Consider the following 25,047-nt stretch of genomic DNA (forward strand, 5'->3'; position numbering starts at 1 on the left):
GGTTAGCACAAAATGTGGTTAGCACAGGAAACATGATGTTAATAATGAAGTTAAATTACAAACGAGACATGACAGATAAGAGAAAACTAGTTATCCACCAGGTAAAAATAATAACAAATCAATTCATTCCTCTCTATTTCTTTTATTCTCTGCTAATCTTCATTTTTAACTCCTGAATAGTAAAGTTAAGAGGAAAGAGGAAGAGCAGATGTCCCCTAAAGTCAATATTTCACAAAAGAACCCCAATCCTAAAATGTCTTTAATTGGAAAGACATCCCCTTAATTTAAATATAAATCCAGGTAACTATTCAGGATCACCAAGTAACTTTCTTTATTAGAGATTTTGGCAAATAGCATTCACTTGGTCATTTGAGGGGCTTCAGAATATAGAATGCCTGGTTGCCCTTCCTTTAAAGTTGCACAGGTGAGCACTGTTTTTAAAAAACTAATTCACTTATATTATATAGGCCTCTGTAACTCAGTAACCCAAATCTACACCAGTTACCCCACATTTGGTGCTACAAGAGCAGCTGTTGTTACTGCTACGGATATTTATATACCGTTCTTCAACCAAAGTTCACAAAGCGGTTTACAAAGACATAATAAATAATACATAAATAAAATGGTCCCCTGTCCCCAAAGGGCTTACAATCTAAAATAAGTGTAAGGCAGATACCAGCAACAGCCACTGGAGGGATGTTGTGCTGGGGCTGGATAGGGCTGGTTGTTCTCCTCCTGATAAATATAAGAGAATCACCACTTTAAAAGGTGTCTCTTTACTCAGTTAGCAGGGATCAACTCAGGGCTTACCTAAATAGGAATCCTGAAGTGCGAATACATGTTGTAAAACCTTTTTTTTTTTAAACTCAGGTGGGATTTTTGTTGAACTTAATGGGGAGAGAAGAAAGAATTGGGGTCTGTTAAACAGTCATGTTGTATTTCAGTAGAAGCCTACTATTTGAACAACCTGTTCATTTTTTGTTTGCACAATGTGCTGTCCTTTTCCTTGCTCAGTTAGCTATATACAGGGCACATCACTACATATGTGCCCTGTATATAGTCCAAATGGAAGCAAATTTGCATTTGTATTCAATTCAACTAACGTACGTTCAGTTACTCTTTATGCCAGAAAACCAGGAGAAGCTAGCACCTTTATCTCTGCAGGAAAGTTCACGTGGATCTGATGTAGTGTTTCAGCAGAACCAAGTTTCTCTAGTAGTGCACAACATTTTGACATCATTTCGATATGCAAAACATTTTGATGTCGAATCGTTTTGCCTCGAAACGAGCCATAGTGAGATTGAGACAAAATGCCCTTTAAATAAAGGGCCTGTGTCAAGCTCGAAACAAAACAACCTTGCTTTGATTCGAAATGTTTCAACGTTTTGAGCGCCATTTTGGAAGTCTTTATTTCACTTGCTGATTCGTTTTCTGGCACTGGCTTGCAATCCTATGGGGGTTTTGGCAGAAGGTTAAAAATGTGTTTAAAATCACCTGCTTGCCCATTTCTTTTGTGGGTTGAGTGGTAGGTAGCACCCATCATGCCTTACTGCCCAACCCACTTTGATGTCCCTAGGAGCTATCCATGGGGAACAATGGGGTGTTTCGAGTTTCCCCATTGTTCCCTATGGTCGAAACACTTGAAACGTTTTGAGTTTTGTTCTGTCGAAACAACCGGGTTGCTCGTGGTTTCAATGAAACCTTTCAGCTGTCTGCATTTTGTGCACATTCCTACTCTCTAGCACTCATAGTGCCACAAAATGCTTTAGCATTTTGGGTCCCACAAGTCAGTTTGGGTGAGGGTTATTGTGACACCAGCAGAGTCCACGTAGTAAGCCTGACCACCTGCCGAGCACAGCTGTGTCCTAGGCAGAAAGCCACCTGCCATTTCCTGGGACACTTCCCCACACTTTCCTGGGACATTTCCCCTGAAGAGAAGCTACCGTCCCTGCCAAACTCAGAGCACAAGCAGGCAGACATGCCTTTGGTGTAGGTGTATATGCAAGCATTAAAATTACACAGGACTCTTCCTTCAGGCAGACAACAATGGTAGGTAGTGCTCAGCTGACAATTAGCTCCTTTTCTGGTTTGCTGAAAAGAAGAATCCTGCATAATATGAAAACTTGCAAACTTCTACATCATCAGAAATTGTCCCAGTACAATCCCTTTTGTGGCTCTTATACTTTAGGGTCCAACCCACCACTGTCTATCCGGGTTACCGACTAGTGCAAATCCCTCCTGAGAAATTTGGCTAATCTTACTGAAATGTCCTTAACTTCCCTGGCAATTCACACAGATGTTTCTTCCAAGTAGAATTCTCCAAATTCATCTCAAGTTTTGCTTCGGATGAAATTCAGGAGCAGCTTAATTAAAATAAAAATAAAAATCAACACTTTAACATAATAAAACAAGCAAATAGCCTAATAAGAGTGTTGTTGGCAAACAATAAACTAAAAGCATATTCACAGCAAAACAGAAACTTGAAGGGATCAAAAAACTAGGTTTCACTAAAAACAGGAAGAACACAGCCTTCACTTCGTGCCTGAAAGATAATAGTAATGACACCGGACAATATGACTGGGGAGGGCATACCGAAGTCAGGAGTCACAACTGAGAAGGCCCTGTCATGGTCACCACCCATCTAACTTCTGAAGGTAGAGTCATGTAGAGCAGGACGTCCATTGGTTATTCCAGCACAGAGGCAGTAGAGAAGCAGGACCCTTCATCTTCAGTGGCACCCCTAACAATATCAATTTGCATCAAATAAGATCACCACCCAGGGCGTCCGAGATTTCCTTTCTTCAGTGCAAGTCACCTGCATACCAAGAATCAGAAACACCAAGACACGCTTCCCATGAGCAGAGCTGTCCTTAGGGCATGGCAAGGCGGGTAAACCCCCCCATTAGAATGAACTGGAAGGGGGCCTTGCACTGGCTGATTTGCTCTGGGCCCCGCACCCTGCCAGGGCCCTCTAAGGACAGCCCTGCGCCATGAGTAATGGAAGCTTCCGGGCCCAAGGGATGGTCAGAGGGCACAGGACGCAGCCACCTTGCTGACACTATGCAGATCTTATGCAAATTACATTCTGTTGTGTGCGATAATGCTTCTGGTCAATGACCGAAATAAAGTATGTTCTGTTCAGATCTCAGTCTGGTCAGTGCCTGGATGGGTGACCACCTCGAGTTCCATATTGGAAGAAAGGTAGGCTACAAATCTGATAAACCGAGCAAGAAATAGTATACACGTGACAGTGCTGCCGACAGGACAAGCCATATTTGTATGAAGTGGCTCGCAAATATTTATATAGTGCTTTTCAACAAAGTTCTCAAAGTGATTACATAGCAGAAGTATGATAAAATGGTTTACTGTCCCCAAAGGGCTCACAGTTTAAGAAGAATCACAAAGCAGACACCAGCAGCAGCACTGGTGGGCTGTACAGGGACAGTTGCTTTCCCCGTGTTAAATACAAGAAAACCACTCTCCCTTTGCCCAGTTAGCCGGAGTTAGAAATGTAGACTACCCCAGTCCCTCCTAACACTATGACTATGTAGTTTCCCTTACACTGCTATCGATCAGGAGTTTTCAAACTTGCATCCCCAGATGTTGATGGACTACAGCTCCCATCACCCCAGCCATGAAGGTCATCGTGGCTGGAGATGATGGGAGTTGTAGTCCAGCATCATCTGGAGACCCAGGTTTGAGAACCCCTGGTATAAGACTTTCCTGTTAGTGGTATGCGGTAGCAAGGAAAGGATCGTGTGGCATATAAGGAGCTGATCCAAGTGAAGTCACAAATCATGCATAATCCATACCTCCGCCTAACTAGCATTTCAATGGATCGTATCTCAAGCAGGTCAGCGCTGGCCATCAAACTGTGCCAGCTTGTTCACTTGCTAGTCTCACAAGCAGAGGCAACTGCTAGGAAGACAGGGGTAGTTAACTTGCTCTTCCATCCAGAGTTGCAGTACTTCTGATTATACAAAGAGAGTTTAGCTTCTCAGAGCAACCCTGCCGTTTCAACCAGGGTCATAGGAACCTAGGAAGCTGCCTTTATATACTGAGTCAGACCATTGGTCCAGCTAGCTCAGAAATGCCTACCCTGACTGGCAACGGCTCGCCAAGGTTCCAGGCAGAAGTCTCTCCCAGCCCTACCTGGAGATGCTGCCAGAGAGGGAACCTGGGACCTTCTACATGCAAAGCACATGCTCTTCTACTGAGCTATGGCCCCACCCCTCTGGGCTAGATCCAAATGGAAAAGCAAGACAACCAGAGTTGTCAACACCAAGACAACCAGTGCAAGACAACACCAAGACCAACACCCAACACCAAGACAACCAGTGCAAGACAACACCAAGACCAACACCCAACACCAAGACAAGACCAGCACCCAACCAACAACCAAGACAAGACCAACACCAAGACAACCAAGGTTGTCAACACCAAATTTCAAGCATCAGAGCCAGCATCTACCCACACCCGCCAGAAGTTTTTAAACATACATTATATTTGGGTTACTCGTCCTTAATGTTATGTAACATCTGAAATCATCACACATGCACCCTAGACAGCTGTAAGGACTAAAAATCTCCTTTATTATGAAAACAGAAACAACAATTTCAAGGAATTCCTAGTCATACATCTCATATCATTGCAGGAGTTGACTACCTTGCTCTGGCAAAATGACACATTTAAAACCCTGCAGGCAACGCACATTGGAACAGCAGCTACCAACACCCTAGGATCTGTGTAGGCAGCTCTTATCATTTATGCAACAGCCAGAAAAGGGCTGTGTACCAGGGAGGTGGCACAATGCACACAGCCTATAAAGTCCTGCATTCCTGAGTGCCAACATTTCATGGAAATTCAAGTCAGCAGAGTTATGTGGAAGACGTGAAAAGCCATCAAATGTTTGCACCTGGACGCTACCTACAGACCAGGTGACCACTTGGTAGTTAGCATGCTTTTGTGCATTGATCAGAGCAGGGGTAGTTCAATCTGTTGTTGAACTACAACTCCCATCACCCCCAGCCACAATTTATTAGAGCCAGCTAGAAGCCCCAAGTTGGCACACGTGCTTATCAAGTGGCCAGAAGTTCTGAGCAGCAAACCCCTACAACAATCAAACAGCTATTTTGAAGCCATCTTCTCACAATCCTCTCTAGGCTCAAGGGGTGTCCACACACGTCTCTAGCCAAGTGCCTTAGCAACCAAAACAAGAGCAAGATCTCAGAAACAAAGTGACGGCCAGTGTTGACTCTGTGCATTTCCAGTGGAACCTAGCTCACCAGGGCGCATGAACGTACACGGATGCAGGCAAAAATACCAAGCCGAGTAAACACAACCTTATTGGGCAGAATCCTACTCCAGGGGTGGAGGGGACGCGGGGTACGGCTGAAGTTTTTCAACATTTGTACAGGAAATTAGTAACTAAAATGCAGAGCTACTACTGTCTCCCTCTTCAAGTCAGCCACCCAAGAAACCAATACAAGGTCAATTCCTTTAAGATAAGCATCTCTTTCTCACCTGGACGGCCATGAATGGCATCGCGCGCGCACGCACACACACACACACTTGTCTAAGTAGCAAGACCAGTGACAGGTACATCACCACATTCTCTCCCTATGCCAACATGGTCAGAGCTTTGCTGGGCTGTAAGAAGGGGAGGGAACGGCAGCAAATCAAGCATCTGCCAATCAATATCCTGGAGGGCGAGACCCCTTGCCAGCTGGCTGAGACCCCAGTTAGGAGAGAATGCCAGAATCTATGGCTAGCATGTACTGATGCTTCTTCACTCACCGGCTAAGACTGGAGCTTGTTCCTTCTTGATGCCTGCGGTTTCCCCTTCTCGGGGTGGGTTCACTTCAGAAAATGTTTCAAACACCTGCTTCCCAAAATGCATGGATGCACACGCTCCATCAGAGACGGTCACCCAAACTGGGGATAGCTTCTGCTGGTCAAAATCTCCAGCTCAGAGATTGCCAGATTCCCCCTGCATCCTCTTCTGGCTACATTTCAACCCCACCCCCAAAACTAGACCTTCCCTTTCATTTGCCACCCATATTTTCCTCACCCAACACCTTAATTCTCTCTCTCTCTCTCTCTCTCTCTCTCTCTCTCTCTCTCTCTGCTTCTCTCTCCCCCCCCCTTCAATCTTGTTTCTATAGAAACGAGATTAGCAGAGGGGGGAAATAAAACAGCCCCATGTGACTCAGATTCCAACACTAAAGAATCTCTCTCCCTCCTCTCTGTGTGTCTCACTCTGGCTGGTGTTTTACATAACAAGTCATTGTATGGGGCTCAAAAAAAGAAAAGAAAAAGAAAAAGAAAAAGAAAAAGAAAAAGGTTGCAGGCGGGGGCAGGAGGGAGAGAAAAAGACAGCAGGGGGTTGTGAGGTCCATAGCAAACCACACCTCCCATCTCAGCTGCAGGCCCACAGGGGTAAAAGCCATTACCTCCGGGCTTCTCAAGCACTTTCTTTGCAACTTGCATGAAGCTAGAATCCAGAGATACTCAAACTGTTAGCCCAAGCAAGCCCACTCCCTTCCTTGATAGCCCCTGGAGGTGCCACAGGAACACGGGAAGCTGCCATATACTGAGTCAGGCCATTGGTCCGTCTAGCTCAGTCTTGTCTTCACTGACTGGCAGCGGCTTTACAGGCAAGACTCTCTCCCAGCCCTATCTGGAGATGCTGCCAGGGAGGGAACTTGAGACCTTCTGCATGAAACCAGAGTGGCCCCATCCCCTATGGGGGAGATCTTACAGTGCTCAAACGTTGTCTCCCATTCAAATGCAAACCAGGGTGGACCCTGCTTAGCACAAAGGTCAATTCATGCCCGGTACCACAAGACCAGCTCTCCTCACGGACTCACCCACTGACCTTGATGGCTACCAGTGCCCTCAAACCGGAAACCACAAGGAGTATATAATAAGAAGACATACAGCAGCTGGAATCAGGGAAAGCACCGGATGAAGCAGACAAAAATTTGGCAGGGAGGGGGCAACTGGTGGGAGGCAAACAGGCAGGGCAGTGTGGACTAGTGGTTTGCACGGAACTGGCGTCTGCCGGTTCGATGTGTGTGTGGGGGGGTCTCTTTAAGGACGGGGGAGGGTGCTCTTTCCCCTCCCACCGCATTTCCCCCACTGTCGCTGCCTTTTAAAATGGTCTGGCAGGGTGTCGTCGTACCTCCTTGCAGCCCTGGGGCCTCTCGGACTGGAAGTTGGCGGCACTGGGGTGGCACGGGGGTACACTGCTGCCCTGCTGGAAGGTTTTAAAGAGCAGCGCTGTCGGGGAAAATGCGACGGGAGGGGTAAAGCACCCTCCCCCGTCCTTCAAAGAGATTCTCCCACCTATTAACCGGCCGAACCGTCAGTCTTTCGAACCGGTTCAGAAGCCCGGCTCTGTGCACATCCTGAGTGCGGACCAAGTGAAGAAACTTGGTGGGCCTTTTGAGGCCCATGGGCCAACTATTGTGCAACACAGCTATAAACCCACAATGCCTGCTTTCGACCCATCCATTCGCTGGAGCTATCTTAGATGTTTTGCACAGTTTCTGTGATTAGACATGATAGTTATTACCCCTGCAAACTGGGGAAGAAGTACCTGCTAAATATAAGGTGGCCCCCTTATATTTAGCAGAGGAACAGCAACTATGCATGTTCAGGCCAGAAGATTATATTTATAGCGGCTTGTGGTGGTAGTGGTGATGTGTGTTTGGATTGTGAGCCTTTTTGGGACAGGGAACCATTTCCCTCATACCTTTTGTTATGTAAACCACTTTGAGAATAATTTGTTCAGAAGTGCTATATAAATATTGATGATTCTATTAATAACCCCTGCTAACTTGGCAAAGAGGCACCTTTTAATGTGGTGATTTTCTAGATTTAGCAGCGGGGAGAATAACTGGCCCTCTCCACCCCCAGCACAGGACCTCCAGTGACTGTTGCTGGTGTCTATCTTGTGTTTCTTTTTAGATTGTGAGCCCTTTGGGGACAGGGTTCCATCTTATTTGTTTGTTATTTCTCTGTGTAAACCGCCCTGAGCCATTTTTGGAAGGGCGGTATAGAAATCGAATTAACAACAACAACCACCACCATTATTTTATTATAATGGTCACTAGATCTAAAGCTAGATCACTAGATCTAAAGCTAGATCACTAGATTTAGTTCTAAAGCTTGCCCAACAAGCATTGGCTCATAGATGTTTATGGTGGGGAGACAGTAGAAAATTCATCTCATAAAAGACCTTGTATTTAATAAGTCTCCTTTTGGTCCATGAGCAGCCCACACCAAAAACAAAAGCTTTTACTTCATTCTGAATTTTAACTAGCCACAGAAGTACATGCCTTATCACAAAGAACTTTGTAGGTCACCAATGATAGGATTCATAACCACAAGGGAACAGTGTTGCTACCTGATCAGTTTTACATTAGTCTGAAATTTGAGATTTTGGCTCTCAGAATTGATTTTTTTAAAAGTATATATTCAAAAGCAAAGTAACAACTGTTCAGAACCCTGTTGCTTTATTTGAAACACTTATGCATTGCTATGAATATGCAATTTTTGCTCTTAAATCTAAAAAAAAAAATCATGATTGTTGAATCCCAAATGTGCCTGCTTGGGAATTCCCCTTATATTTTTATGTTCTAATTAAGCTGGCACCCTTTTCTTTGGGCTTATGTGTGCAACTTTAAAGCTTACACATTGCTAAACGTTTCAGAAATATTATATTGTCACACGTTCCGTTGAACAGCTTTTTGTGAAATGTAATGCATTTCATTATTGTACTGGTCTGTGATTGTAATAAAGTATTGATTGTTTGAAGATCTTGCTAACGTATGAAAACGTAGTAGAAGTATCTTGTTATTCCACTGGATCCTCACATGGTTGCATAGAAATTCTATAGGTCTCTCTTCATAATGACTTATGCAGTTTTTATGCAAAACTTTTTCTATAGATACTCTTTACTATACTCTTACTGTGCAGTAACTGGAGATACTGGTTTATTTCATTTGTATCCCAAAACAGCAGCAGCATCACATATTACCCAAGGAAAAGAAGTTAGGAAAATATAATGGAAACAGGAACTTTAATTTTTTATTTTGTTTTTTTAAAGTTTGTTTTGTTACAATCTGCTTTTAATGGTATGTTTTACTCAACTGTTTTTATTTTATTTTTTGAGCTGCTCAGAGAACATATATTATGGGGTGGTCAACGTATAAAGTTATTAGCTGCAGGGGGAAGCAGAATGCAGTTACTGTCCTAAAAATGAAATTTGGCCAGCCATGACTTCCATTATCACAACTAAATATTTGTATTTACTTATTCAAAAGCAACAACTGGCTATAAGCACACTTTTATGCCTTGCCTAAAATAAAGGGCCTTTAACATGGTAATACGTTTGGCATAAATCACGGATCGCCATTTTGTGACAAACTCCTTTGGGTAACAGCAGTACTGCTGATGTCTGACCACATGCCATCAGGTTCTATTTAAACCTGCCCCACTGCACAAAAGACCTGATGCACGCTGGATCTGCACCAAACTGGTACATGGAAAAGGGGATTGCACAGGAAGCAGGGGTGTAGCTCCACTCCTCCCTATTCATTATCTCTCTCACTCCGAGTTGCCACCAGGGAGAGGAGTGAACACAGGCCCCCTCTCCCCTAACTACGCCCCTGATAGGAAGTTTCCTTATACTGAATCAGACCACTTGGTTCATCAAGCTCAGCACCATCTACACTGACTGGCAACAGCTTGCCAAGGTTTCAAGCAGGAGTCTCTCCCAGTCTTACCTGGAGATGCTATAAAGTACATCAATAAGATATAACGACCAAACACCAACAGAAATATACATTTTCAAGAGTTCAAAAAGTTCAGTTCTTCACAAATGTCAATAGCATCTTCTTTATAGCTTACTACCACAAAAGTTGGAAACCTTTGAGGAAGCAGGTCTTTGATACCCTGTGGGAATGCTATTTATATATAGATAAGATGAGAACACGGAATTGAATGGACATATGGTGGGAGAAAACTTGAGGAATCCCATTGAGAAGGATCTACTATTCAGCACTGAAGTAGAAAGAAGACGCTATTGACATTTTTTGAAGAACTACTGAACTTTTTTGAACCCTTGAAAAAGTTTGCCGAAACAGCAAAAAGCTGTTATGTTTACATAGTTCACAATATTATACTGTTCTGTTGTTTTTACGTGTATATTTCTGTTGATGTTTGGTTGTTATATCCTATTGATGTACTTTATATCATTTATCCATATCATGATATGCATTTGATTGTTTCACTTTTAATACAATTTATATTCATATATCTAGTTGATTCTTTGTTTTTTGGTTACTTTACTGGATCTGTTGTTTTGCTTTATGTACTACCTGAACTTCTGACCCTGTGCATAAAAGCATGCAGATGCTCTTCCCTGAGCTATGGCGCCGTCCCCCAAGGGGACTATCTTGTAGTGCTTACAAGTAGTTACCCACCCAAATGCAAACCAAGGTGGCCCCTGCTCAGCAAAGGGGACAACTCATGCTTACTACCACAAGACCAGCTTTTGCTTTAAATGTGTCTCAAAACTAAAACCAACCAACCAATAAGCCACTATTTGGTAGGATTTCTGCTTTCTTGGCCATCCTGAACTTATTTCAGACTAACAGATCCAAAGCTATGCAAGTTTCAAGCTCTCAGTTTAGCACAGGAGTAATTTTCAAACTGTTACAGTGCCAACTGGGTACAACAGAAAAGTTCTGTGAGAGTGGAGACCAAAGCTGGAATACAAGTCATACTGGAAATTAGGAAGACATTGCCTTGATGTAGAGATTGGATGTCAGGAGCGAGATGCATTAAATGAGGTGCAAGATTACAGGAAGGAAGGAAGGAAGAGAAGGTGTGAAGTGCAAAAGGCACCGCAAGGGCAGCATTTATCAGCACAGGAAGAATGGTGAAGGATCCTGATGGAGAATGGGCACTCAAGTTGCAAACAAGTATAGATTCAAAGCATTACTTTGCTGGAAGCTAAGTGCTTGCATTGGTAATGTATGCACTCACAGCATCTGCACACACAAGAATCCAGGAAACTTGGATCCTACAGTTTACCCTGAATTGAGAATGCACCACCCTGGCTCCCCACAGCAAGCCAGTTTGCCCATGTTTCTTTTTTTAAAATAAGAATTTTTATTAAGAAATAGACCAAAGAAGACAAAGACAAATCACCATAAAGACAATATATAAACTAATCATTTTTCACAGTGAAAAACCTCATTTTTCTAATTAATTACATCAGTTAAAAAAAAATCTAGAACAAGATAAAGCAAAAGAAATTCAGACTCTTAAAATTGTAAAATCTGATCTGATCAGCTTCTTGTAAGTTACATATCGAAAACACTATAAGTCAAATCCAGAAAATGGGAACAAAGTTTGACCATAACGGACATTATAATTTATAAAATGTTCCCAAACAGACATGAATGATTCAGTAGACATACCATGTACATAAGCCGAGACTTTTGAAATTGAAGCATAGTCCTGCACTTTCAAAAACCAATCGTTTAAGGAAGGGATTTCCAAAACACGCCAGTTAGATGCATATATAATCCTAGCCTCTGTAAGCCCATGTTTCTATTCACCCCATAAGAAAGCTTGCCAGTTGGAACAACAAACTGAGATGAAACTGTATCCAACTGAGTCAGTAACGGTGCTGTTGACCTGGGTTGGGCATGGTCCCTAAAGCCCACATCTGCCCACTTGACTGGAGGCGCTCCCACTGGCGATCCAAACAGATATTCACATATGCTTCCTATCTGTTCCAAGCATTTAAGAGGCCTGTACCCAGGTTCATGTTTAGAATGAGCGCATGTACAGTCATTCAAATAAACACATGTACAAGTATACAGACATCTGTGCGTTTGTACAGGATAATGCCGGAAGAGGACGAATGTCACACTAGGTGACCATGTTCTGAACATCCCAGACATGGCTGGGGGGGGACGACCACTTTTGGAGGAAATTTCAAAATGTATATTCAAAGGGACTGGGAGGCAGAAAGAGAGAGAGCCCTTATGAAGAAGAGAATACACCAGGAGTCAGTCAGAAGGAAGGGAAGTTTGATTTTGCGGTTTTCTTTTCTCAGTACTGAGGATATGATGTGCTATTGCTGATATAACTGTTTTGTTGGGTTCTCAGATTGACAAAGGGGAATAAATAAGGAGGGAATTTTAAAATGTATTCAAAGGGACTGAAAGGCAGAGAGAGCCCTTACATCAGGAGAGTAGAAAGGAATAGAGGAAGGTTTGATTCTGTGGTTTTCTTTTCTCAGCACTGAATATAATGCTGTGCTACCTATTCTGCTACAACTATCTGGTTTTGCTGGATCTCAGATTGACAAAGGCAGAACTTGGGTGCCTTCCTTCTTCCCTTGAGTTGTGGTTTTGGTCTGTTCTGTTTGTGAGATGGTGTTGTGGTGAGAAATATTCTCTCTGTGTGTAATATTTCTTGATGATGCGGTGATGAGCTCCATGCCTGGCCTTGAGAGTAACCTGTGCTTCACTCACTGCTTTGCAATCTGCATTGCAAGGTGTACTCACTTAGTCAAAATGTGGCTGAAGAGAGACGTTGCTATAGTTTAGCTGATGGCTATGCTTGCTGGCTGCTGTGGCAAGTAGGACGGAGTCACAATGGTGTGTGAAGAGCAACTTGTGCCAATGATGTTATTGCAGCGCAGGCACTATGGCTGGCAGTGGCACTATGGTCTTGGTCAGTAATTCTTTTTCGGCCATCTTTGGATTGCGAAAATGCAGCATCACAACATACCATGTTAGCCCAACACTGCAGACAGACCTGCTGGTGAAATTGCTTAGAACAAAGGCATTTGAAAGAACTGGCTCAGGCAAACTGGACTGGATGGAACACTTCAGTACCCCATTATTGCTTCTATTTAAAGTAGAACCAGGTCATGAAAACGTCCAACAACAAAAGAGCTCAGATACACAGAGCTCATTCTAGTTATTGGGATGCATCACAATGAGCAAGTCTGTGGTTGTGCTCTCTTTTGGATGACAGACACAGAATCTTAATGTGCACCTGAGGTGGAGGATTACTGAGGGACATAAAGAGGAACTTGCAACTTTGTGGGAACTTAAAGGAGTACTGCAGCTTTATCTGATATTGCCCGATGGGTTTTAACCACAAAGCCAACTCCCAATTTATACGTGAACACATAACGTTGTCCTGAGTCAGACCACTGGAAACAGCTCTCTGGGGACTCAAGCACAGGTCTATCCCATATTTGCTACCTCATATTCTCAAATTGGAGAGGCCGGGGATTGATCCTAGGGATGTGTACAAAACCAGTTTTGCCGTTTACCTAGATTTCCCTTTACCAGTAAAGGCGAGTAAAAGTTTCCCTTTACTCACTGGATTCCCCTTTACCAGTAGAGTTCCAAGCCACCTCAGTTTGAACTGGGTCCTGTTTGACCCCAAACCTATTGAGCTCAACTGGCTCAACGTTAAGCCCAGCTTGAACTGAGCTAGCTTGCACACCCCTAGTTGATCTTGTGAGCCTGTACATACAAAATATATACTCCATCAGTGAAATACAAATAAATAAGAATAAGAGCAAACTATACCGGAGTCTTCCAGCTCCAGTTTTCTCACTCCCACCAGTAGGCAGTTCAATCTAGTTTTGTTATGCAAACCTCCACATGCTGATATTCTGAAGTACTAAAACCAAGCAGTGATTACACCAACAAAAAATCAGTTTTAAATGTAAGGTACATTTACATTTACACAATGGAAGGTTGTTTTTACAATTGTACATAAAAATGAGTCAGATTTTTTTTAAAAAAACTATTACATATATTTAATGTTTCATATACAGGAGAGCCCCGATATTTGTGGGAGTTCCATTCCACGGGGGGGGGCTATGGGGTTAGGTTCCTGAACTGCCCAACATTGCCAAAAACCAGCTGAAAATAGCTGTTTCCCCCCACAAATGACCACCCAAAGTACCCTACCATGCACTTTGTCCACTGTTCTGAAAACAGTAGTCCACTTTTCTGAAAATTGGCCCAAACCAGCTTTTTTTCACCCCCTTTTTGGGGTATAAGAGCCATAAAATGAATCCTGAAAACAACATGGTGTCTGCAAATGACCTACAAAGTCATTTCTGGCCACCCTCCACCCACAGATACATGGGTTTAATCCTTTCCGCCGCCCCTGTTTTTTTGCATATACTGAGGTCAGATGCTAATTACCTGGCTGCGGATACGCGAAACAGCAAGTGCTGGACCTGCAATTAATGAGGTCCTCCTGTATTTCAAGAAAGATTGACTAATTACATTTGAGTATGTTTGTTTATTACAGTACATTTGTATAGCATCCTATCCATTCAAAGGCTCTGGGCGGTGAACAACAATAAAAAAACAAGAAGAAACAACCATTTAAAATAATCAGCTTTAAAAGTAAAAACAAATTTAAAAACAGAAAAATGTTTAAAAACATTAAAAAACACACAAATTTAAAACCAGGTTTGTTTGTTTTTTAAAACAATTCGGAACAATTTAAAAACCTTGGAAGATCAGGCCAAACAAATAAGTTTTCAGGCCTCTCTTAAAGGTCTATAACGAGCCCAAATTACTAATTTCTGCCAGGAGTACATTCCACAGCCCAGGAGCAGGTGCAGAGAAGGCCTGGCTCTGAGTTGCCACCAGTCGTACCAGTGGTTTCTGGAGATGGCTCTCTCGAGATGACCTCAATGTGTGGTGAGGATCATACAGAAGAAGGTGCTATTTAAGGTAACCCGGACCTAAGCCGTTCAGAACTTTAAAGGAGCCAGCGTGGTGTAGTGGCTAGAGTGCCGGACTAGGGCCGGGGAGATCCGAGTTCAAATCCCCATTCAGCCATGAAACTAGCTGGGTGACTCTGGGCCAGTCACTCTCTCTCAGCCTAACCTACTTCACAGGTTTGTTGTTGTGAGGAGAAACCTAAATATGTAGTACACCGCTCTGGGCTCCTTGGAGGAAGTGCGAGATATAAAATGTAAAAATAAAAATAAATAAATAATAACCAGCACTTTATATTTTCCCCGGAAACTTATCGGCATATACCCCAGCATATATCAGCATGTCTCCCAGCATATATCCTATTGACTTTCAAAATGAATATTTTTTCAAACAAACAAACAAATTATAGTGAAGATTTCTTAACCAGACTGAGAAGCATACTGGCCATCTTTCTATCATTTCCATCCTTGTCCGTGAAAATGCTAACAATTCCTTATTTTAGGTTCTTGATAGTATGACCAAACATTCTCCAGGGCTGCCCACTTCTGATCCCTGAATCTTTTAACAATTCAAACCGCTCTGAGCCAGAATAGCATAGTTCTAACATCAACAGCAAGCATCATGCCGCTGCCGAAGTTGAATTGGTTTGTGTCAATAAAGCCTGGGTTATGAAGCAAACAGCACAGTCATCTGTGGAATGAACACGGGCATCCCTATTTCATGGCTTTCTGGTTTTCTCTAAGATCAGTTGAATTTCTCCCACTGCTCCCTAGAACAGCTTGGAATGTTCAAAGGTTTGCACATTTCAGACAAATCGAGGAATGCCGTGGGTTTGAATGTAAGCTATCATTGTGCTCAGCCAATCACATGTGGTTTCTGGCCCCCTTTTCTGCTTTTTGATGAAGTATGTCTGTGTCTGAAAGTTAACCAAACTTCCCCTCGAAAGCCAAGGCAAGATATCCCCCTCCTGCATGTTTCACTCATTGATAATCTGGAAATACTAGAAACATCCAGATGCACCAAGTGATCCCAGACAGTAAAGGATAGCATTTGCATTGTATGTAGAAGAAAGTGCTACCATTTCTGAAATTACTGTTGGACTCTTCCTGGGGAGGAGAGCTGGAATTGTGGTAGTGAGCATAAATGGTCCCTTTGCTAAGCAGGGTCTGTCCTGGTTTGCATTTGGATGGGTGGCTACATGTGAACACAGTCTGCTGTAAGCTGTTCCTCTTAGGGGATGGGGCCATAGTTCAGTGGGGGAGCATCTGCTTCACATGTAGAAGGTCCCGGGTTCACTCCCCGGCAGCATCTCCAGGCTGGGCTGAGAATGACCCTTACATGAAAGCTCAGAGAACTGCTGCCAACCAGTGTAGACCAGGGATTCTCAACGTTGGGTCCCCAGATGTTATTGGACTTCAATTTCCATAATCCCCAGCCAAAGGCCACTGGGGCTGGGGATTATAGGAGTTGAAGTCCAATACCATTGGGGGACCCAACGTTGAGAATCCCTAGTGCAGACAATACTGAACTAGATGAATAGTCTGACTATGGATAGGTCAGCTTCCCATATTCCTATTGCCTGTCAAAAAGTACCCGAGCGTTGTCCATTCTGCCATCTTGTTTACTGCTTTAGTAGTTCCTATTTTACTTGAAGGTTTTAGCAATACATATCCTATTGCCAGCATACAAGTACTTCATATTTATAAATGTGTAGGTAATATATATAAATGACTTCTTAAAAATTGACGATACAAAATTGGTAATCAGTAAACACATGGAATAAAACAATACACAGGTGTAGATCCAGAACAGAAAAGGTTGCAAGTTGCTCCTAAACTTCTTCCTTGTCACAGACACACAGAACTGTCATTCTAGTTCTTCAGATGGTACCCTTGTACTTTACTTCTTCCCCTTCTCCTTAAAAACCCTGCATTACTCAATGAGCTCTAGTGGGCATCAAAGTCTAACTTCTGTAAACCGCCTTGGGATGTCCTATGAAAGGCAGTATAAAAACTGAACAATCAATTCCCTGTTGCTAAGCAGGGCCCGCCTTGGTTTTCATTTTGATGGAAGGCATATGTGAGCAGTGTCAGATATTCTCCTTAGGGGATGGGGCCGCTCTGGGAAGAGCATCTGTATGCTTGCATGCAAAAGGTTCCAAGTTCCCTCCCTGGCAGAATCTCCAAGATAAGGCTGAGAGAGAGACTCCTGCCTGCAACCTTGGAGAAGCCGCTGCCAGTCTGTGAAGACAATACTGAGCTAGACGGACCCTTCCTATCTTCCTTCCTATGTTCCTAATCAACCAATGTGCCATACAGTATGGCAATAAAGGCAGGTGTGTGTGCACAGACACACATGGAATCAATTTAACAAAATATAATTAAAAGCAAAGTAATTTTGGCACCCTAGAACTGGTCCATGTCTTGAATGTCCACATACCTTGGGCCAGATCTGTTTCTGTGTCGTGTTGGAGGAAAGGAAATAAGTCCTTCTGGGTGCAGAGGAAATAAGAAGGCATATACAGTAACGATGGCACTGGGACAGCACAATAGGAACCTCAAATAAATTTGAGGCCAATGGGAGGCAAATAAGAAAAAAAGAGAGAAGAAACAATGTATATTGTTAAGGGTCACCTTAAGTGGTGCAGTGGGGAAATGCTTGACTAACAAGCAAAAGGTTGCCGGTTCAAATCCCAGCTGCTACCATATTGGGCAGCAACGAGATAGGAAGATGCTGAAAGGCATCTTCTCAGACTGTGTGGGAAGAAGCAATGGTAAACCTCTCCTGTATTCTACCAAAGACAACCACAGGGCTCTGTGGGCGCCAGGAGTCAAAATCGACTCGATGGCACACTTTCCCTTTCCCTTACAAACTAAAGCATTTGCTGTTGAAACAAATACAAGAGTGTAATGGCACCTTTCAGCCAGTACACAACTCTGTTCTCTCTCATTTGAAACGGAACATTTCATGCATCAGTTCATCAATCGCTTCAAAAGAAAACAGGCACATCTGACCTCTCCAGAGAAACTGCACTGTAAACTGTAATGTTGAGAACTCGTATTCTGTGTGGTGATGGCTTCTTTTTGCAGAGAGGAGGATTTTTCCTTTGTTTGTCTTGGATTAACTATTTTTTTAATTTCTTCTCCCTCCCTCCCAATCAAATCAGATCATTTTCCAAGTCAGAGGCTGGGAAAATAATGCCCGCCCCCCTGCTCTTTACCTGCCAGCCTAGTGATGGTGAGAGAAATAGGGCTGTGCCCGAACCGTGGTTCAAACATCTTTTGAGAGTGGTGTGGAGGAGCTTTAAGAAAGAGGAGAGCAGGAACTTACCTTCTCTCCACCACCCCATGCAGCTTCCTTGGGCTCAGCCCAAGTGTGACTGCGCATGCACGGCTATTTGCGTGGTCAGCATGGTGTTGCTGACCATTCAAATGGCGCCCGTGCATGCACAGATGCCATTTGCATGCTGGCACTGCACGGGGGTACTTGGTCCAAGCACCTCCCCAGCGCCGCTCCCAAAAGGTGCGTGAACCACACTTCGAACCATGGTTCAGGCACATCCCTAGAGAGAAGCAATAGCGGCATATGGGGAATAGCAGGGAGAAGATGGGCATTTATTTAATACATGCATATACTGCCTATAACAAAAGTCTCAAGGTGGTTCACAATCAGCTGAGCATAGACCTGCGTGCATGCATTTCAGCAGGGGTGATTTCCTTTACCACCCCTTCCCAAAGGCTAATTCTTTCCCAAGTCAGAAAGAATGGTGTAGTGGCCCCTGGAGCTTGGACTTTTCCCAAGAGCGATGACTCTTTTCCTCTTGTCTGATGCTCCACAGTGCATCAGGGCAATGATGTAGGGGGGAGCGAATTCTCCCCCACTTTTGCATGTTTTTGAGCCCCAAAAGTTCTCCTCTGAGCACAAACTCAGGAAGGTTTATTGAATTTTCTACTTCTTTTTTGACCCAATTAAGCTCCTTGGCAGCTATTTAAACCTTCACTCCAGTTGCCTAAGAGAGTTCCATCAGGCACATACTCAACCCAGCCTTGAATTCTACGAAGCTTTTAGACTTCATCACATCTTGATGCGGTGGGGGGGGGGACTCCACACACTAATTGCACACTGAGAAGAATTGATTTCCTTTCCTCTGCTTTTGAAGCCGCATTCTGCCTCATCCCATGGTTGTCTAGAAAGCATGTACATTCTGCTATTTCACTTGCAGAAAAACACCTCGGGAGTTACATAAAATTGTGCATCAGAAATGTATATATTTCTCAGAGCTTCAGATGCTTAACACACAGATTCTGGCTAGCACCATGTATGAATTTATATACAGCAGTTATCTCATGCAATGAGTGTACATACAGCCAAGACAAGGCTAAATTTGAAGATTAGGAGTAAATGATGCTCTGTTTAAAGTATCTTCATGTCAGACAAAACTAGAGACATGTGACTCCCTCCTATACTAATTTTTTCAAGATTTTAAACCTTCTAAATTACTATAAATTGTTTTACCGAAGTAGAAGCCTCTAAATGCAGCTTACATTTGGCTAAAATTTCAGTGGCGAATTTCAGTTGACCTTTAAATGAGAACAGCAACATTATTTTATCTGGAGTCTAACCCCTGGATATAGCAAAGGTCTCAGCACAACAGGATGCCTACATTGAGATAATTTGCTCTATGTAGGACCAACAACATTCCAACAAGAGCTGAATGCAATGGATATCCATTGTGATAGATGCATCTGGAAACAGAGTCAAACACTCTGAATCACCCATATTGGTTCATTCAATTTCACTGGGATTCACTGGGGTGGGTATCACTTTAAAAACAACTAAGAAAGGATTAAGAGACTAGACCTTCCAGAGAATAGAAAAATAGCACAGCAAAGAGAGGCCTGAGCTAGAACTCCTCCCTCCTCACCTCTCAAGGAGAGATGCTTGAGCACTGGGAAAGGATTCATGTTGTGAAAAAGGATAAGGCAGCAACAAATGTCATACAGATGGTTTTTCATCTTGTATACGCAATGGGGAAGTAACTTGCCTGGGGAGCAAGAGGTTGCGGGTTTGAATCCCCATCGGTATGTTTCCCAGACTATGGGAAACACCTATATCTGGCAGCAGCGATATAGAAAGATGCTGAAAGGCATCATCTCATACTGCACGGGAGATGGCAATAGTAAATCCCTCCTGTATTCTACCAAAGATAACCACAGGGTTCTGTAGTTGCCAGGAGTCGGCACCAACTCTACAGCACAACGTTACCTTTATACAAAAGGCACAAACTGGGCAAGGAGAATGAAGAGGAAGAGGAGGAGGAGAAAGAGGGAGTGTCTGGTGTGTAAATTGTCAAAATTAAAGTGTCTGCTTTGTGAGAGGAACTTGCATTCTATTGCTGAGATCCTTTTCTCAAGAAGCATGCAATGAGAGGGATAGTCAGACTGTTTGCTGTAGCAGGAAACTGGGAAGCCACTGAATAACTGGCAGCTTCAAAGAGTCCTAATGATTTAGCTCCATTCCCCCCATCTCCCCGGAATGCGCAACGTATGCTGCTTCTATTGTGCATGCTAGAGTTCAAGCAAATGTGAGCCAGGAGTGACTGGGCTGGACATAATACACTGCACTTTAGAAAAGGAGTGATTGTAGTTCAGACTTCTGGCCGGGTTCGACATGCTTCTGGAAACCTTTTCCCTCCCCACCATTGGTATAACCATTTCTCCCTCTACACAGCCAGGAAGCGAATGGACTAAATACCACAAATATTTATTATGCTGTCAGATAATGTATGTCTGACCCCTTCTGAAATTAGTAAGTAGCCCACATAGATCTCTAGAAGAAATGGATTAAACCTTTGTAATAGTTGTCCATAATATTATTCATGAGGAGTTATTCCCTGTTTTGCAGGGCACTATGGTCCTATTCAGACGTTGAGCTGTACATGTGTATAAATGTCATTTTAAGAGTGAACCTGGGTACAGCCACCCTAAAAATGCAGTTTGCAGATAGGGAAGGCACTATAGTACTGTGATAAGCATTGTGTGTCCATGAGATTTATAATGTATGAACAGGATCCATCTCTCACATAGCCATTAATAGAAGATACAGTCGGAATTCTAGAAGCAGAGGTAAAGAAATTCTGTCATAAGCAGAGGTGGAGAAATGTTGGCTCAGTTTATCAGCCAGACAGAATATTTTACTCATCAAGCTATGTTGGTACATTGCTCATCAGGACCTTTTTCACTTGTCAGGCATCATTTTTCACTCACCACAGACCAGTAGACTAGTGGATTTCTGCAGCCCTGGTCATAGGTGTTCCCCAAAGCAGTAGGGCAAATGGTTGTTTCCCCCACTAAAGATGTGCAGTAAGGCCACGTCATCCTGATTAAATTGCCAGAGCTATATCCAAAGCATACATATAATCAGACACTGAACTAAGTGTGAATTTAAATTTACATCAGTTGACTCAAGTTGATGCAACTTCCCACAGTGAAAAAACTTGGAAGGTTTGTCTAATGGAGATTCCACTGTACACGCAAAACACAAACAAGAGCCCTGCTGAATCCGAGGAAACTGATGAAATGTCCATCCAGTGCAGCATCGAGTTCCGCACAGTGGCCTCCAACTCCTCCACAGGCATGAAGGTAACAGCCCCTCTTGTTTTTGCCCCCCACCACTGGAACTGGTTGTCACACATATCTTGGTTAGTATTGGAGAAGGACTAATATGTTAAAAGGGGGGGGGACCTTTCAGAGTCACAACATGGAAATAAAATGACTAAGGAGATCGCCCATAATAGGAGCCAGTATCCGTAGAAACCCTTGATAAAATTCAGGTTAGACTGTTTCATGCAAGGGCCTTTCCCGCCTTCCAATTGGTTAGACTCTGAAGTGGATAAGGGCTAAGAAACTGACAGACAAGGTGGGGATACACTCAGTGTGTGGCTTCTCTGGCAAAGGAGATGGGGTTCAGCCTGCTCTGGATGGAGCTGCCATCCAGGTTTGCCATCTGGGGGCGTGATTAAATCCAGTCTTCTGTCTGGAGACTCAAAGAGCTTCTGTGGCATAAAGTGCCTATCACCAGCTTTAGCCGGTGTACCAAATGCAGCATCTCTGGGTGGAGAGAGCCTGGCCACATTTATCCACACTCTCATAAACCTCTCCTTGAATTATTGTGACCTGTTGGTTTGTGGTGCTGCCTTTGAACATTGTTCGGAAGCTTCAGATGGTAAAATATATTGCAACCAGCTTGTTGGCTGGGCTGGGCTTGTAGACCAACTCTTGCTAGTTTTGAAAGAACTTCACCAGCTTCCAGCCCATTTCCAGGCATAATTCAATGCCCTGGTTTTGACATTTCAAGTCAGTTTACCTCAAGGACCACTTCCCCATACACAAGCTTAACCACACCCTTTGAGTTTTTTCAAAGACCATTCTTAAGGCAATTCCAAGGGTAACAGACCAGGCAGGTGTTAGCATTTTCACAACGACTGTAGCCATAAGCAAATTTTCAAGTCAATATTATATGGACTCACGGGCAAGAGAACATCTCCTACTATAAGTTTATATTTTTACAAAACCCTTAAATATTACAGATAGAACCTGAAATGTGCAAAATGTGTTGGTAACTGAATCAGAAGCCACACTTGAACATTCAGATTCTGTTATCAATGTACTATAATCTTTAAGTCTTTTGTAAACATATGGCCTTATAGTAAGAGGTGTCCTCTTGTATGTGGGTACATATAATATTAACTTGAAAATTGTCTATAGTAATTGAAAAAGCGCTAACGTGCCTGATTCTGTTACCCTTGGAATTGCCCCACAGGGCCATTCTGCCACTTGAAATGAGGCAGGTGGTAACCCAACACAGAGCCTTCTCAGTAGTGGTGCCTCTATATTTGGAATGCATTCGCGAACGATGCTTGCCTGGCGCTGACTTCATTACCTTTTAGCGTCAAGTGATGCTAAAAATGTTTGTACTTCCCCAGACTTTTAAGCTGTTGCTATATATTTTATATGTACTCAATTCCCCCTGAATATCTGATTAGAACTCCATCATTTTGTCAACAATTTAACAGGCTTTAAAATTGCTATTTTTAAAAAAAATACTAAAATACAATATTTATTTGTTTACTGCATTTCTATATTGTCTTTCTGCCAAGGCATTCAAGGCAGTTTCCAATTTAAAATACCAAAAGGAACAACAGTTACAACACACACACACACACACACACACACACACACACACACACACACACACACACACGCAAGAGAATGTTGTCTGAAGCTGTTGGTGGCCTCTTAGGCGCTCATAACATGAGCTCTCTGGCCTGGGCGTCTCTGCTGCCTTCCTCTCAGGACACACAGATTTATGTTGTCTTTCTTCAGCATCCATCTCCATCCAGTCTTACTCCTCACCACACACAGGGTTTTGTAATGCTTTTTGGCAACAAAACCCTAAGTCTTTATTTACCACTAAAAGGAGATCAATTGTGAGGATTTGACCCATGGCTTAGAAAAGCTTCCTGTTTTAATTTGAAGATGCCAGCACCCTGGTAGAGATCGGGAGTTCCTAAACTTGTGAAACTTCTCTAGACCAGTGTTCTTCATTGTAAGGCCCAGGGACCAATGGCGGTCCTCATCAACCCTAAGAGTGGCTTCCTGACTAATTATTTATTAGGCTTGTATGAAGCTTCAGACAAACCTCAGTACTCTGCACAGTCCCTCTGGCACCATGTGGAGATGGCTGTTCCCACCTTGCAGTGCCATATTTTGCCCAGTGCAGGGGTAGGGGTCCTTCAAGAGAAATGGAACCTTCTTGAGCCCCCTCTGCACCATCTTGAAAAGCTGTGTAGAGAGTGCTGGGCAGTATAGCCCTCCAGTGATTTCTTCTAAGGCAGAGGTTCCCAACCTGGGTTCCTCCAGATGTTGTTGAACTACAACTCCCAACATTCCCAGCTACAGTTTTATTTTATTTACAGTTTTATTTTATGTGAGTTGTTGTTCAGCAATATCTGGCGGAACCCAGGTTGGGAACCACTGCTCTAAAGGCTCTTAAGAGAGGGCTCCATCTCTCTTTAGGGCTCTCCAAGCACTAAGAAAACTGCAGTACTGTACAGAGGTCAGCCTAGTGGGAAATGGCTCTCACATGGAAGGTTTTTTGCCCAAGTGGCCCCTGCTTGAAAAATAGGGAAGATCACTGTTCTAGAAAAAGGTCCTTGCACTAAAACACCAGGCCAGTATTATGGCCTGGTGGAACATACTTAACTGGGTTCGTTTCATCTTATCCACACAACACCTCAAGGAGTGGAGCAAGCCAACAGGACAGGGCTGGAGACTCAGGCTATTGTAAAACCAGCTCATCAGACAAAATTAGCTAATGTACTCAGAGCTCATCTCCAACCAGTTTCCTGTTACAGCCCAGAGCCCACACACAGCTCCACTGATTCATTTCTGTCCTGACCTGCAGCACTGTCATCTTCTTGGTCCTCTTGCTTCGTCAGTTCTCCCGATACAGCCCATGGAGTTGCCCTGCCAGATGCTTCCAATGCCTCCAAACTCTAAGCTGTGGTAGAAGGCACGCCTTCAAGGATTTCCAGCCCTTTGGGGTGAGCTCTGCTATTGTTTAGTCTGAACCCAGCTCTTGCACTGGAGCCTATTCTTGTTTTCAGAGGCCAAGCATCCAAAGATCTTGTCAGGAGTGGAAAACTTTGTTATTCTGGGCTGCCACTCAGCCCAGAGTTTTCCAAGTTCAAGAAAGCAGTGATGTGGTTACACTGACTTGGCCACAGAGTCCCAATGGTTTTCCTTTCTGGACGGGCATCAAACTGCTTTAGTGGACCACACTGCCTGATATAATCAGTCACTATCTGGAATTCGAGGCAGGTGCCAGGAAACATGTGCTTGCTTGTGTGTGTGTGTGTGTGTGTGTGTGTGTGTGTGTGTGTGTGTGTATGTATAACAAGGAATGGGGGCAGGGACCGTATGCTGAGAAAACTGGAAACCTGATAACCCAGAAGAAAGAGTGCAGGATGAAATGTGAAGTGGTCAAAGGAGGAAGGAAGACACCCATACACCCATAATGCCAAGGAGTATTTTGGATGGTGACAAATATTTATATTCTGCTTTTCAACCAAAGTTCCCAAAGCGGTTTACATAGAGAAAAAAAGGAAATAAAGAGAAATAGAGAAATAAAAATAAATAAAAGCTCAAAACAAAACGCAAATGCCTGAAACATTTCACCAAAACAGCGGTCAAACCGGTTT

The 25,047-nt window shown here is 43.4% G+C and overlaps 1 protein-coding gene across 11 annotated transcripts in view; it reads right to left on the bottom strand.

Annotated features, from left to right (window-relative positions):
- LOC128336613 (ankyrin repeat and fibronectin type-III domain-containing protein 1-like) overlaps positions 1-25,047 on the bottom strand; it is a 427,021-nt gene that overhangs the window by 81,537 nt on the left and 320,437 nt on the right. For 2 of the 11 annotated variants that reach the window (XM_053276532.1, XM_053276535.1), the window contains exon 1: positions 5,797-6,110. The exons of the other annotated variants lie outside the window; for them this stretch is intronic. The gene's annotated coding sequence lies outside the window, so the exon portion shown is untranslated. Of the gene's footprint in view, positions 1-5,796; positions 6,111-25,047 lie in introns of those variants that run through there. 11 annotated transcript variants of the gene reach the window in all.

Source organism: Hemicordylus capensis, chromosome 13 (assembly GCF_027244095.1).
Source record: "Hemicordylus capensis ecotype Gifberg chromosome 13, rHemCap1.1.pri, whole genome shotgun sequence".
NCBI lineage: Eukaryota > Metazoa > Chordata > Lepidosauria > Squamata > Cordylidae > Hemicordylus > Hemicordylus capensis.